The sequence below is a fragment of the Euphorbia lathyris genome, chromosome 10 (genome assembly GCF_963576675.1).
Source record: "Euphorbia lathyris chromosome 10, ddEupLath1.1, whole genome shotgun sequence".
NCBI classification, from domain to species: Eukaryota; Viridiplantae; Streptophyta; class Magnoliopsida; order Malpighiales; family Euphorbiaceae; genus Euphorbia; species Euphorbia lathyris.
The window spans coordinates 56,976,505-56,982,877 of NC_088919.1; the positions used below are offsets into that span (position 1 = coordinate 56,976,505).

Below are 6,373 nucleotides of genomic sequence, written 5' to 3' on the forward strand. Positions count from 1 at the left end.
CTTTTAATATTACAATACTATTATAAACAACAAATCATAATATGTTGAAATTATTTTTGCTTATTTTTCCTTCTAAGGATAAGAGTGTCGTATTTAGTTAACTTCTCACTGGTTTATTTTTTATAAAATACAATTTCACAGCAGATTCATATTTTTAAAATTAAAAATATTTCAAAAAAAAACATGTTTCTTTCTTCAAAAAAAAAACATGTTTCTTATATTAGAACAATTATTTAGCATGCTAATATTGAATTTATATTTAGAAAGCATTTGATCACATTGTTTAGATGTCTAGGAAAAACATACAAGAGGTTAAATGTTAAAAAAAATATCTTATTTGAGAATGCAAATAGAAATTGAAAATTGATTATACTATAAAATTTTGCATTGGAAACATCAAAATAACAAAATCCCAAATATAAAAGTATAAAAAGTAACCAATTTCGAAACTCAAATTAGTTATTCCTCCATTTGACAGAATCATTGGGATAAGGTATTTTTAACAGAAAGATATATTTCTATTTGTAAAGTGTTTGTATTATAATAAGTGATTTGATATTTGGGAAATTTACACAGAAATTCAGATTTGAAAAATTATTTATAACTATATCAAGTAATGATTTTCAATTTTGTCAAACTAGTAAAATCAGTATTTTTAATATATTTTAAGGATTGAAATTTATAAATTAAGTATCTAGGATATATTTTCTCGGGTTTAAATTTTATGAATTGGGTCTAGAATTTTTAAATTAGAATGTAAAATCATATTGTATTTATAATATATATAGTAATGATATATTAAGAATAAAGTTTGATAATATGATTTAGTTGTAATTTTATAGTTATTTATGATATTCATGTATTTGACCCTTGATATTTAAGTCTATAGTTTCAGGGCCGGCCCTGGGCTTAGGGCCGAGGTGCGCAGGCCTAGGGCCCAAGGCCGGAAGGGGATCCAAAAAATAATTTAGCTTTGTAAATAAATTTCTTATGTTTTAAGTATTATAAATAAAGTCAAACTAGCATAATGGTTTTGCATTGTCTTCCAATTAAAAATGTCATTTTTTGATATTTTTTGATATATAAATGTTATGGGTAGAGTAAGAAGACAAGTTTCATTTTATTACCTCATTTTAGAATAACTATTTTTAATTTGATTAAATTAAAAAATTAAAAAAAATCATTTTATTACCTTAAATTGATTAAATTTGAAAATTAAAAATTAATTTATGCAATGATATGAATAAAAATCAATAAGTAAATTTTATATTAAAGGAGCCCTTACTGCTTGTTTTACCTAGGGCCCCTAAATTATGAGGACCGGCCCTGTATAGTTTATGGAGTGAATAGATAAATAATACGAAATATAAGATATTCATGCTTCCATAAACAAACCAATTAAGGTAAGTTGTCTGCTTCCTAATATAATTGTTTAGATATACTTTCGGATAAATTACATATGTGGCGTACAACATTTGTTCTATTTCACATTTTGGTGTAAAATCTTTAATTTTGCATATAAAAATGTACAATCTTTTGGTGACCTACCACTAATCAATCTACCTATTGTACAAACAATTTTATATAATCATTGATTAAAGCAATATCGAATTACTAATAATATATTCAAAAATACGAATCATGTTTGAAAAACAAACAATTTATTAATTTATGTATTTTAAGTTGTTATTTCATACATTTATTTTAAGATTATTAAATGATATCTAAAAATTGGTTTTGTGTGAAACCACTGTGATCTAATCTTCAAGATCAGATGGCATTACCACAAAAAGAAAAATTGTTCTGTAAACATCTGTTAGATCTAAACTTCAAGATCAGATGGCATAAAATCTTCATTACCAAAAAAAATAATAAATTCAGTATATATCATCCAAAATTACAGAAAACATAAAAAAAAAAATATATTGTGCCAAGACATGAGATTATAGAAGAAGATCATGCCATGATTGACCTTCATATGTGTTTTTATACCAGTATAAAATCACAGAGAAAGGTTTTGTCAAAAAAAAAAAAAGTATGCAGAAAGAGAGAAAGAGATTTACAGAGAAAAAGAGGCTTACAGAGAAAGAGAAAGATTTTATTAGGAAATCGGTTTATTTGCAAGCTTTGTCGGTGTTTATTTATAACTCTTAAGAGTATTTCCATTGCAAGGTGTTTGGAAGGGTGTTTGAAAGAGTGTTTGCATCAGAGTACCAAATGTTATTTAAATGATTATAACAATGTTGCCAATTAACGTTCTTACTTTCTTTTTTTTTAATATAAAAAAAATAATTTACTTACTTACTATTGGTGGAATTTTATTTGCAAGTTAACACGCATTTTATAGAAGAAGATCATGCCATGATTGACAGAGAAAGGTTTTGTCCAAAAAAACAAATAAAGCCAAAGAAATTACACAGAAAGAGAGAGAAAGAGACTTGCAGAGAAAAAGAAAGAGACTTACGAGAGAAAGAGAAAGGTTTTATGATGACTTTTAGATCTCGTTTATATAATGACTTTTATGATGGAATTATTATGTTTGGTTGCATGTTGCAATTTTGTTATAATGGAAACAGAAAATCATGAGTTAAATTTTGTTCAACAAATCTTGTAATCCCAACTACATAGAAAAATAATTTGAATTCTCATTACATCCAAAATATGTAATTCTAATTCCTATTTTCAAAGTTTCATCTAACCTCTCATTTGTCAAATCTTACATCTCAATCTAACCTCTCATTCTTGTTAAAAACGCAAAAGGTAGAAAACCATGAAAAATTAAAACGAGAAAAAAAGAAAAAAAGGGAAACCGGAAAAAATGGGAAAATAGAAAATTGGTGAAAATGTTGAAAATAGAAATAAATAAAAACGAGAAAAATGTAAAAAAAAAAAATTATGAAAAACGAAAAACTATAAACTAATTTATTGATTTCGGTTAATCTAATTTTGTATTTGATTTCGATTTGATTTTTTGCATTTTCTTGTTTTTCACGTTTTTATATTTCTCAATGATTTTAATTATATAAATAAAAAAAATTATTACATTTAATTAGGAAAATATAAGTATTGTAATGGTAATAGAATCACTGTTTTCATGTAATTATATTCCATTATTTTCTTTTTATTTGTCAACCAAACATGATAGTAGAATCACTATTTCATTCTATTACATTACAATTTTGATTATATTACATTGCATTACGGCATATCAAACGAATCCTTAATAGTGTAAGTGTATTGCGCACAACTTAAAAAAAAAAAGCATACGGAAATACTAGTATAGAGAAGTGTATGTGCGTGAATCAAATAAGTATTTACAGTGATGCCTATATAGATGCTTAATTGGGAAAGAAAAAGGTATCTTTGCGCTTAATAATTAAAATTTTATGGCCCTGTTTGGGAATTAGCTGTTAGCTGTTAGCTGATTACATTAGCTATTAGCTGTTAGCTGATTACATTAGCTGATTTGACTAGCTGTTTGGTGAGTTGGTGAGAATATTACGGATTCTCAATTCCTCTAGATTCGTTGACCCTTCTATATAAATATCTAAACCTATATATTGAAATATATATGCATACAGTGGCGAATACATTATTGTTCAGTTAGGGGTGGGAGCAATTTTATAAGTGGTGTGTAAAAAAAATTGTTAAATCGAATTTATTCAAAAAAGAAATGTATTTAAAGATCGGATAACATACCAAAAAATTTAGAAATTTGGATTTAAGAATGGCCTAACAAACTAAAAAAAATTAGAATTTTAGATTTAGAGAGGATTTAACAGGCCAAAAGACTTAGAATTTTGGATTTAGAGAGAAGGCTAACATGCCATAAAAAATAGAATTTTGAATTTAGAGAGTGCCTAACAGGACCTCAGACAATTTTGGAAGTCTAATTCAACACACAATCTAAATTTTTTAGAGACATGGGGACCGAAACCAATACAGCCCCATCCGCCCCAGCATGCGAATCAATTCATGTAGAAAATGAAATTGTTAAAAGCACAAATGGTAGAAGAAAATGCGGTAGGAGAAACACAAAATAATCATAAAAATTATATTTAATTTTACATAGGTTTATATTTAATTTAGTTTTAGGTTATTTATTTATGTTATACTATTAAAGTAATAATATAAACAATTTAATAATATATGTTATACTAGTCATAGAATCCTATGCATATCGAATTTTAAAATTGTCATTAGTTATATAGGGTTAGGCTATGTTTACTTTGTTTTTGACAAAGTAAGCATTACTTTGTTTTTTCCACCATTGGATGGTGATGAACTTTGACAAAGTAAGCTCATCCAATGGTAGAAAAAACAAAATAAAGCTTATTTTGTCGAAATTTTCAATATATTCACAATGAAATTTTTAGATATATACATTAATATTTTTATACTGGTATAAAAAAAATTTATTATTTATTCTCTTCCATTTATTCTTACATTTTAAATATAATATTTTCAAATTAATTTTTTTTGGTGAACAAGGGAAGGCTAAACGCCCAGGAAAAACAGGAAAAAAAGAACAGGAAAAAAGAAAACTAAGTATAGGAGCGGATAACTCTACTCAACGCTGAGCCTCTGCTGTCATCAGCGAGGATATCCTGGAGGCCTGCAGGCGGCACACCAAACTCATGGTGACCAAGAGGGAAAGACCCTGCGAAATTCGCCAACCAGTCAGCAGCACGGTTACCTTCTCTGTAAGAATGAATAAAAACTATGTCCCAATCTCTGTCTCGATAAGCGATGCATTGCCGGATAAGCCAAGAGAAAGGATGATGAGGACTCGTATTTTCCATCATGAATCTGAGAACAACTTGTGAATCGAGCTCAAAGATGACCTTTTTACAACCATTTTTCCAAGCTAAATGAAGCCCGAATAGGAGTCCCCAAAGTTCCAACACTGAAGAAGTGCAATACCCGATATTTGCTCCGAAACCACCGCACCACCTACCTTGACAATCCCTGATGAGGCCTCCAGCCGAGGCTGGACCCGGATTACCTTTAGACGCGCCATCCGTATTAATTTTTACCCACCCCTCTCCGGGGGGCTGCCACGCAATCCAAATAGTCCTAGAGCTGCAATACGGCCTGTCAATGAGGGTCTGTTTAGCTTGAATAAACTCTTTGCAGAATCTGATACTCAGCGCCATGTGATTGCTAGGAAGCCTCCCAGAATTGAAGACCCGATCATTCGTTTTATTTTTTTTATAAAGTTCAATAGATATCAAAAGTTCATATTTATAATTTAATATAGTTCTACTCTTAATTTTATAGTTTTTGAAATATATTTCATTTATTTTTTTAATGAAATAAGTTCTATCCGTGAAATTAATTTTTTATAATTATATAAGATTTAAAAATTAAACTACTATATATTGAAAAGATTGAAATTATGTGGAATAGAAAAAAGAAAAAGAAAAGTAGAAAAAAATGTTTTAATATTACAATATAGGATAAAATGTAATTTAGTTATTTAATTTTAATTTAAAATTAGATTTTTATAATTATATAAACATTAATAGATCAATTACTGTATTTTGAAAAAAAAATCTTTTATTACTTTAATAAAAAAAATTCTACACCACTAGATTAAATTTTTATAATCATATAAAAAATTAATAAATCATACTAGATATTGGAATGATGTGGAAAACATTATGAAAAAAATTAAATATGTTATTATAATATAAATATAAAAAATTAACTTTTTTAGAGATTGGAATTATGTGGAAAATGGAAAAAAAAAAGTAAATATTTTATTACTATAATGCAAGATAAAAAAGTAATTTTGTTATTTCAATTTAGGCTCCGGACTGTTTTGATTTTAAAGCCCAACCAAAAAAAAATGATTTTAAAGCCCAACCAAAAAATTGAAACATTATGAAAAAACCACATTGCACACCTGGTGGGACTCGAACCCACAATCGTTTGATTAGAAGTCAAACGCCTTATCCATTAGGCCACAGGTGCCGATGAGAATAAGCAAGACCAGCAATTATTTAACATATTCTTGTGGTTTTGGCCTATACCTTGACATGTGATCACTCTGGTCCTTTTGTTAGGCTTTGATTGGATGGAGGGTTTTGAAGGGTAATTAAAGGACGGGTAGGGAAGGATTTGTGGAAACCCTTATTTGAATGATTAAAAATTATGAGGATAAGGGTTTTGAATGGTTGATAAAGGGATTTGCAGGGTTCAAAATGGATGAGTTTTGATAGGATTTTCAACCCACCAAATCGGTGGGTTTAGGAGGGTCCAATCTTTTTTGGACAAAAATAACCTCAGATAATCTAATTAATTCCATTGAGTCTAGGTTAATTTCTACATCGTTCTCCCTCTTTTCTATTCTCAGTTCTCTGCTCCTGCG

The 6,373-nt window shown here is 28.2% G+C and overlaps 1 non-coding gene across 1 annotated transcript; it reads right to left on the reverse strand.

The window, feature by feature from the left end:
- Window positions 1-5,903: 5,903 nt before the first annotated feature.
- On the reverse strand, window positions 5,904-5,976 carry TRNAR-UCU (transfer RNA arginine (anticodon UCU)). Its single transcript has one exon. It is a non-coding gene; the product is annotated as a tRNA-Arg (tRNA).
- Between the last annotated feature and the right edge of the window lie 397 nt (window positions 5,977-6,373).